General features: G+C 33.3%; 1 long non-coding RNA gene across 1 annotated transcript; it reads left to right on the top strand.

Moving 5' to 3' along the window:
- Positions 1-5,529: 5,529 nt before the first annotated feature.
- Positions 5,530-6,685, top strand: LOC132739641 (uncharacterized). Its single transcript, XR_009627034.1, has 3 exons — positions 5,530-5,787; positions 6,041-6,223; positions 6,370-6,685. It is a non-coding gene; the product is annotated as an uncharacterized LOC132739641 (long non-coding RNA).
- Positions 6,686-10,601: the final 3,916 nt, after the last annotated feature.

The following is a 10,601-nucleotide window of genomic DNA, read 5'->3' as shown; positions in this document are numbered from 1 at the left end:
TCTGGGTGGGTCCATTCATCTAGTCCATCAAGTATAACGAGGCATTTCTCATTTTTCAAAATTTTAAGGAGAGAATCCTCGGAAGGCTTTTCTTGTAGACCCAAATTTGAAACAATCTTTTTAAATATGAGATCATCTATAGAACATAAATCATTCGAATCTCGCAGTAAGACCAGAAATAAGAAATCAAATCCCTGCATACAGACTATATCGGCTTTTTCAAAAGATTGAGCCATGTTTTTATCTGGAAAATGAGCTTGACACCATGTGATCGCCAGATAGTTTGAAAATGCAGTTTTTCCGAGACCAGCATCAGCAATGACATGTATTTCTCGGTTAGCTTGATGTCCACTTATAAACATCCCCAATAATGAACGGAGTGGTCTTTTTTCGTCATTTCTCGTCGGTCCTGAGATTATTAAGTTCAATTCAGGCCTTATGTAGAAAGAAGCCAACGGCGTGTCATTTTCTTCGAAAAGGGGGGACAGGAAAACTTTACTGTGTCTCGTTTTGTAGAATTCAATCAAACCATCTTTGAGCTCTGAAAATTGAAATGCAAATTGTTAATAACTCAGGAATATATACTAATACTAAACAGATTAAATAGTTAAAACTTTAAACTTCTATGTAATTAAAAAAAATGTAATAATTATCAATGTGAATAGAGTAACAATTTACAGTACTTTAATAATTGTATCACAATGTTATACGAATTCGAAGACTGTGCTTAATTAATAAATATCCATTTATTTGATTATGTGTTCTATTCTGCATGATAAACGACAGGGTCAGAATTTAATTAACAGAACTCACTGAGAAACTAGACATAGCCGCCACATGAAGTCTTTTTCGCCAAATGTAATCATTTAATGGAAAGGGACAATTGCCTTTTAAAAAGCCCTTACCATCTCCAACTACATGTATATGTAGGTGATGTAAATAAATCTCAACAACACCATGCGATAATGTTCAAAATTTCGTTTTGAATTGTATAACACTAGAAAACAGATTTTATTCATTTGTTCGATGTATATTTGTACTGAGATAAACAACATGGCCATCTTGATATATAAGTCGCTCACCTGAGACCCATTGTTAGACAAGTTTGAAGTTAAAAAGTAAAAATGCACATGCAATTTAAATGTCCGAACTTTTAAGGCAAATAATAATTAGTCAAAAAATGACGCTTCTGCAATTATTTTAAGGTAAAGTGATTATTTATTTTAGTTCTGTTGATTATAAAATAAGAAGACAAACTAGCAAAAAAATCCATACCAAAATTTGCAGAAACATTAAGACAAGTATCAAATCCATATTTTACAGTTTTCGTCTGGAGTTTTTTATGAACTGGATGAACTGCAACAGACCCAATTTCATTGCTATTTCATGTGGAGATGCAGCTCGCGAGCAATTATCAAATGACATATGTCTTTGAATCTATTTTAAACTTTTAAACATTAAATGGCGCGAAAAAATCTTAAAGACCATCGCCATCGCATTTATGCAATCTGACGGAAAATAAAACTTGCTCAAGTTCTCCTGATTTTCCTCGCGGTGTATAAATCATGAAGTTGCTAAATAATATAATACAATTTTGACTGTTGTGCTGTTGAGTATAATATCATTTCCCTTTGAAGAGGGTTAAAAGTGTTGTTAAACATTAAGAATAATTAGAATTCAGAAACACTTTTCCTCGCTGTGCCATTTTTTACCTTAAGTCGTGACTCAGTCGTACACGGACACGTTCGAGGCTATAGATGTTTACTTCATTTCATCAATAAGTGCGCCGACATCAACTTCCGGTCGAAAATGTAATGGACGAACGCGCACGCCGATTTCCATTCACATCTCCGTACTAACTGTAGATTCTTAAAGTGACTTGTATTTTACTCATTAAGTCGTTAATTAAAAATCTATGGAAGCCCATTGAGGCCGTTTTGAGTAAGAAGTTAGAACTTAGATGATGGATTTTAGAACTTAGATCTTAGAACTTAGAGGCTCCGTATAGGCGGGAAAAACGCCATATTTACTGCAAGATCGACAAGAAGATGTAAGTGAGAAACTTTTCATTATATTTCTTTAATTCTATATTTTTTTATTTAAAGAATTGCAGAGATATAACTAGAACGTTAAAAGATAAAGTGATTACATCTTATATATAAGAGCCGGGTTAAAACAAACAATTTCGAAGGAAACAAAGGTTGACCAAGCTATCTTCAAGTGGGACAAATTGACTCCGTATGTGGCTATTTTAGCCAGTTCTAGCTATATAGCCGAATCTGGCTACCACAAACATCTTCGATGAGGACCACAAGCTTTGAAACTGATATATATATTGCCTGTATATATGTAATTGCACAATTATCAAATTTGAAACAATATTCAAAATTGTGTATTTGATAGTTTTTTAAAAATTGAAAAATGTCGGTTTTCTTATGTGTATTACAATGATTTGATTATTTTCCTATTGCAGAATCTACATACATTTTACGAATTATAAAAATGGACTCTAAATTAGCATGGATGTTTGGAATTTGGCTGTTTGTTATTACACCAGTAACAAGTTGTAATCACAGATTTAGCTGTCATTCGCAGAGGGGCGTATTTAACAAGACTAGAACTGATTATCTTCGTATGGCACGTAAATGGATACGACAAGTTAAAGCCATGTTGATTGTGCATCCTCGAGCGATCTGTACAGACGACTCATTTTATGGCTCAAACAGATTCAAACAGCGACCACACGACTGCAAAGTTAGCGTCATACAACGCAGACACATTAGAGGAACTGAAAATTCAACGCTAGCATTACGTTTAGAATCCTGGTAGGAATTACTTCGTAAACAAGGTTGCACTGGTGGATCTATTCTATCAAGGATCTTCTTGATTTCTAATGTGTATTACAATGATTTTATTATTTTCCTATTGAGGATTTTCATATATTTTACGAATTATAAAAATGGACTCTAAATTAGCATGGATGTTTGGAATTTTGGCTGTTTGTTATTACACCAGTAACAAGTTGTAATCACATATTTAGCTGTCATTCGCAGAGGGGCGTAACAAATCGCGTACACATAGAATGTCTTAGATACTGTTTTATGGATTTGATCCAAGCAGAACTCTACATGATAAGTTAAACCAAAAATAATTTTGAAATACCTTTGCGGAATACCTGATGTAAGTATTTTGTACCTGGAACCTCCCGAATCTATGGTGGGTCATATTGTGGTCATCGTGTTGACAAAAAGACATTAAAGATAAACAAGAACTTTAATGGAACATCTTAAAGGGCTTCATTGAAACCGAGCAACTTGTTCGAGTGTTGTGGTCAAATAACAGAAAGGTTTTGAAAACCTAGAATGAACTGTAACGGTTGGTTGAACCTTGAATTTTACAGATGATCGTGGACTACGGGACGTGTAACTTGCACTTTCCAGTACCGTCCATGAACAGGCTCAATCAAACCGAGCCTGCAACATTTTCAATTTTGTCGTGTTGGGCTTTCTTTAGGGATTCTGTATTTATCTATTTTATGGTCACATCCGTGTTATTTGTGCCGTGCGGCGGCTGTAAAAAGTCTCCCCGTACATTTAATCAATGATGTTATATTTTCGATCCTTGAAGATCGTTCAGCACGACATGTTTGTTGTGCTTGTGGTATTTTTAGTTTTAACTTTTCGGCATTTTCTAGTTGGGTGGTTCCAATATTCCTACTTGAATAATGTTGAATCACCCTTAGGATATGTTGTATGCTTTTTAAATTTGTCTTTTGACATCTTATCTGTGATATGCAGGCTTCATAACCTCTGATCCCCTTTCAAAATTCCATTTTAATTAGTTCCGCCCATTGTTTTCTAGTTTAGGGCACACGCTTTTTATTACTTGTGGACCATACGCCGCTTTTCATGGAATGGCACGGAAGTGTCACATTGAAGGTTCCATGATAACCGCCGTATGAATACACCTGCGGATGTTTTAAAATTCAAAATTTTACTATTTTATGTTTAAATGTTGAATTTTGCTTAAGCCGATGCTAGGGGGCGTGGACGGTAACTTGCACTTTCCAGTACCGTCCATGAACAGGCTCAATCAAACCGAGCCTGCAACATTTTCAATTTTGTCGTGTTGGGCTTTCTTTAGGGATTCTGTATTTATCTATTTTATGGTCACATCTGTGTTATTTGTGCCGTGTGGCGGCTGTAAAAAGTCTCCCCGTACATTTAATCAATGATGTTATATTTTCGATCCTTGAAGATCGTTCAGCACGACATTATTGTTGTGCTTGTGGTATTTTTAGTTTCAACTTTTCGGCATTTTCTAGTTGGGTGGTTCCAATATTTCTACTTGAATAATGTTGAATAACCCTTAGGATATGTTGTCTGCCTTTTAAATTTGTCTTTTGACGTCTTATCTGTGATATGCAGGCTTCATAACCTCTGATCCCCTTTCAAAATTCCATTTTAATTAGTTCCGCTCATTGTTTTCTCGTTTAGGGCACACGCTTTTTATTACTTGGGGACCATACGCCGCTTTTCATGGAATGGCGCGGAAGTGTCAAATTGAAGGTTCCATGATTACCGCCGTATGAACACATCTGTGGATATTTCTAAATTCAAAATTTTACTATTTCATGTTTAAATGTTGAATTCTGCTTAAGCCGGTGCTAGGGGGCGTGGACGGTAACTTGCACTTTCCAGTACATGAACAGGCTCAATCAAACCGAGCCTGCAACATTTTCAATTTTGTCGTGTTGGGCTTTCTTTATGGATTCTGTATTTATCTATTTTACAATGAACATGCAATTGGGTTTCGTGTTGGCATTCATAATTATTAATTATAAATTATATTATTTATTAATTATTATATAAACTATTTTGTTCATTATATTTATATTGAATTTCTAACATAAAATTTATGTGTTTTCAGACCTTTCAACCTGTGTGTCCTAATGATATCCTTTGTGCTAAATAATGCCATGAATCTTGTTGAAAAACTATTGAACTGTTTTAAGATAACTGTTTATGGGGAACGTCTGGTATAGTCAAAGCTTTAATAAATGGTCCGATCAAAGAGTGTGTTTATTCTACATTTAAAATAACATGTATGTGCACTTTGCATCAGCGGTTAATCCTTCCGTGTTTGTACTTGTACCAGGTCAAGATCACATTGGCCACTTAAAGAAAAGATAACATTTGCCTTAATTTTAACGAAGTGCACTCTTTCATTAATATTTGATGAAATTACCAACGGTTTTATACTGCGTTTTAGTTTTGATTTACCATGATATATAAGTATATTAAAAGACAAGGATTTGTCTTATCTAATATTGAGAAAAAATTGCCGTTTGCTACAATTTCGTATGGTGACAAAGGAGCATATTTCTACACACATGATTGATGATGTGACCTGCTCTTGGTACCAGTATATTCAAAAGGAATCGCATTACTGAATAGGCACAATATAATTTTACAAACGAAGTATATGGTCGTCACATTGGCTGGGTACCGAATGATGGCTTAGCAAGCAATAGGCCTTTCTCAAATTATATGCATACTTTACATTCCATCACCAGAGAGAGGCTAACAGGGCATGAATGTAAACAAATAATGTCTGACCTGATAAGCCCTAGTGTGTTAAACTTACTGGGGAAATCTCATTTATATTCCACTCTGTTATTCCAATTGTAGATATGATTATACAGTTAATTTTCATAAAATACCTAAGGATGTGAGTTTAATAAAGGAAAGGATTGTGAAAATAAGATGGATGAAAGAACATTTCAAGGTAAAATACCATTGTTCTTTTCTTTTTAAACCAAGCTTCTTAAGATGTATTACTACTTACATTAATTACTCTGATTTCTCATTGTTTTAAATGTTTCATTAAATTATAAACATACTTCTATGTTTTGTTCATAAATTTCATTTAAAATATCACACTTATAATGATAACATTTAAAACATAATTGCTTCAGAATCTAAATCAATACCGTTTTTATACTAAAAAGCAATAACGGTTATTTTATGTACTATTTCAGATCAATATTTTGCAATAGTTGCTCGTTTTGAAGCTTTTCAAACAATAAGATTAACAATCATGGACATAAATTCATATATGTCTGAAGATAATAGATGTACCCTGTAGATGGTTCGACTGGAGTAATAATGAACAGACCAGTATGATGAACACTAAAGAAGAAGATTTCATTACCAGATGAAAGGTATACACAAGACTTAATTTTTTTACACATAAACAAAGTTCAGACCCTGTAAAAAAATATATGTGCAATTGAAATATAAATTGATATATTCTAGAAATGTCATAATTCTTGTTTCCACTTCTAAATAAAAGGTATATATTTTTCAGGAATTCCACTGGTAACAGTCATGAACACAAATTGACAACTGGAATTTGAATCGCCTTTGATTGTAATATCTCTTCATGTCAATGACATAACAGATGAAAAAGAAACTATTAAACAGCTCAAAAAAGAATTACAGAAAACTAAGGAAGAAAACAAACAGTGATATTGAACGTTTGATACAAACAAATTTTCAAATGTTGACAGTTGTGTTTTTTGTAATGTTATACAGGATTTCCAACAAAATTTACAATATATTCATTACAGTTTTCAATGTTATAAAACATCAGCAAAACATTAAGAGCAAGCAAAACAATCAGCTTGACTTTTTAGCATATTTTAAAGGACCATTTGTTCAGTCTTTTGCGCCTTGAATTTAAATAAAAAATTAAAAAGAAATCATCGCATTACTTTGTTTTTAACATTGTGCTTTGTTACATATATGGTGCAGGGAATATGTCAACATATTTATTACATTCTTATTGCATTATATTGTTGAGAGAATATATATATATATATAATATATATATATATATATATATATGTCTTGGAATGTTAAAAGAAGTGCTAAAAACTCGATGCTGCCTTTCCTAATACCCTCCAACTGCAAGGTATTGCACATGCAGCTTCGTCTTAAGATTTGACTGATATTTGAATTCAAATGATTGTATTTCGTTATATACTAAGTATTTTATACTGTAATTAATTAAATAGTTGATAATATAAAAGTTTTACGTTCCTTACTTAGCATGAAATGTATTTTTATATTGCTGAAACAACATATGTGTTATGATACTGAAAATCCATTGAAATGTATAAGACGGGGGTGTCATGTTTAAACAAAAGATTATTTTGATTTGATAAGGCTGTCTGTAAAATTAACCAGTTTCTAGAGAGTCATCCAGAATTTTTTACTTTTAAATACAAAGTGAATAAAACTTTTTAAAACTTTTTTATTTCAATAGCTAAATATAGGGGAAGTATGGTACAGAATTCAGCATCCAACTGTTTACATCTATTATCAGTTAATTGCTTTATACACTCTTGACCAACATGTGTTTAGGTTAGCAATAAAATACTGATAACGCAGATAATGTCAATTTAAGTTCCGTAGAAAAATCTTTCGGCCACATATTGGTGATATGTTTACATAGAGCAGATACCGAAGCTTGCCCTGTTAGCCTCGTTCTGAGAAATATATGAATATGTATGAGGTAATATTAAGAAGGGTCTATTGTTGCATAACTAGCTATAATACTAGATGTAATGTGTGCAAAAATTATAAATTATAAAAACTTCATGCCATTATTGTAGATGTAGATGTAGTTGCATGTTCCTTTGAATATCAGTAATAAGGCAAATTACAGATTGCAAAAGTATTTTTTTGTTAATATGTATTACGTTTTTTAATTGTTTCTTTCGTGTGTGTCGGCCTTTTGATCAAAGAAGTGTCAGCATCAGAAGAACTTATCAACTGATACATCTGCACTTGCACCTGTCTTTCAGACTTATTACAACGTGTGTTTAAATGCACGGGCTAACAAGTATAACAATGCAGTGCATACAAAATCAAAGTATAACCAAGAGGAGACCTTGTTAAGATCGATAGAAATATGGTTCAAAGGGGACCCGTGGCAGTGAAGGACCTACAAAATGTCCTAAACGTGGTCCAACTATTTTAGAATTAAGATATAAGAACTTAGACATTAGAACTTTGTTCTTAGAACTTAGAACTTAGAACTTAGAACTTAGACAATATATCTTAGTGATAACAACTTAGTTATTAGAACTTAGACATTAGAACTAAGTTATTAGAACTTACTAATTAGAACTTAGACATTAGAACTTAGTTCTTAGAACTTAAAAATCGGTTTTGAAACAGCTTAAAGAATGAAAGATAACTCCGTTCTCAAAGATAAAACTTTATTCTAGTTACAGTAAACTTCAAAATATGATACAAGGCACTTATCTCATTTATCACAAAAAAGAATATCACAATCTCGACAAGAACTTGTCCATGGCATATCCCCATACACACTCAATATTTCAGCTCGGTTACAATAATATTTATGGTAACAATCAATGATATATGTAGGTCTACATCGACTATTCATAGAAAAAAAGAAGTTCGTTTGATCTCAGGGGATATCTTGAGACAAAAAGGTTATGAAATGCTTAAGTTATGGTAAAATCCAATAAAATTCTCCTTGTTTGAAGAAACTCCAAACAGACGCTGTTAAGTGTACGATGGATGTTCTTGTGTGACGAATTTGTTTATGTACGAATGCGTTTGTATAGTAATACAAGAGTGACGTCTCTTTAATTCAAAGCGCCATTTGCATCTACCTTTTTGGACATCAATTATTACTTATATTGGTAAGTTATGTGTAGTTAAATGTTTTTAACGTCATATTTGTTTATAACTATGTTATATCAGTCGGAAAGAGTCGATTAGCTAAATTTAAAAAGGTAAGTTTAATTTCAATATATCATTAGGTTTAGAGATTATCTTGTACTTTGGGAAGGAGATTATTTAGAATAAGGGGAAGTAATCCAGTAGATGGCGTTTCTTTTATCCATATATAAGCAGGAGAAGATGCATTTGAAATCACTTTTCGGACTGGAAAGCGAATGTAAGACTTCAAGCTATCCAGGAAGATAAACCGTGGGCATCGAAGTCCTATAAGTAAATTCCTTAAAAGCTCGGATTCTTTGGGAATACAAAAGTAGGATATAATTGCTCTAGCTGCTGAACGTCGAATATTGTTGTTTACATTATTTTGGTGAGGTGAACGATCACCAATCGATATAGAAGCCTAGCTTCTATATTGATGTTGGAGGACTATAAGCTGTAAATATTGTGTAATTTTCATCAAGTGTTTTTATTATATAGTTCCTTATTATATAGTTTGTTCACCATATAATCAGTAATCATTACTTTGTCCAATCAATCAATGGTAAGGTAACCATAAAAAATATATAGATATATGACGATCCACCTGTTAGACGTAGGTTATTGCCAAGGACACCTGATTGTTCTTCAGTGTTGAAAGATCAAAATGATATGGCAAGTAGACAATATTCATTAGATGAGGATGGTAATATTCTCGATCCAGAAAGGTTTATTACAAGACGAAACAAGAAAAAGATGCAAGAAATAACTGATAGCAGTAAGGTGAAAACACATCATAAGAATTTAGTTACACCAGCAACATACGATGGTTCAAGTTCATGGGCCGATTATCATGCTCATTTTGAAACCTGTGCCAAGATAAATGAATGGAGCTACGCTGATAAAGGTCTTTATCTTGCAGTTTCATTAAGGGGCCAGGCACAAGGTGTATATGGAAATCTATCGAAAGCATCACATAACTATGATGACTTAGTCACTGCTTTAGTAGAAAGGTTCTCCCCGCCGAATCAAACTGAGCTTTACAGAGTTCAGCTTAGAGAGCGAAGGCAAAAGGCAACTGAAACATTATCTGAGCTTGCCCAAGACATACAGAGATTGACTAATCTTGCATACCCAACGGCACCCAATGACGTAAGAGAAACTTTTGCCAAAGAACAATTTGTTGATTCACTTTTTAGTTCAGATATGCGTCTTAGAATAAAGCAAGCTCGACCTTCAAATTTAAATGACGCTGTTCGTCATGCTGTTGAATTATAGGCGTTCAATCGAGCTGAAAGAAAGCACCAAGATGACCAAGGGTATCTTATGTCAACAAATAAATCCGACAATAGCGAACTTGCTGAACTTAAGAAATGTGTTGAAGATAAGCGTAGAATATTAGCAATGTTACTAAAGAAATTTAAACAAGGAAAGCCAAATCATGAATATCAAAACTATAAAAAGCAGCATGGTTGTTCTAATTTCAACCGGCAACGTATTTCACCGAAACCTGGGGGACAGCGCGGAGATTCATATAAAAGTAGATCAACAAATAATCCAGATAATAGTAAAAGTGTTGTTATGAATGTGGATCCGAGAAACATTTGAAATACGAGTGTCTGAAACAAAATTTTAGAACCAAGATCTACAGCAAAAACAATCATAATGTTAACATCTCAAATAAACAAGTCAGGTCTCTTCATAAAAGCACTCATTAATGGTACACCAGCAAATTGTCTTATCGATACTGGGGCTACCTTATCCACACTTTCTGTCAATATTTGGGAACGTATGCATATGAAAAACAAACTGGAACATTATTATGGCAGTATTCTTTCTGCATCT

Source organism: Ruditapes philippinarum, unplaced genomic scaffold (genome assembly GCF_026571515.1).
Source record: "Ruditapes philippinarum isolate M1 unplaced genomic scaffold, ASM2657151v2 ctg3829_1_1_1_1, whole genome shotgun sequence".
Classification (NCBI taxonomy): Eukaryota; Metazoa; Mollusca; class Bivalvia; order Venerida; family Veneridae; genus Ruditapes; species Ruditapes philippinarum.
The sequence above is the reverse complement of the archived record's forward strand: the minus strand, read 5'-3'. Positions and strand labels throughout refer to the sequence as shown.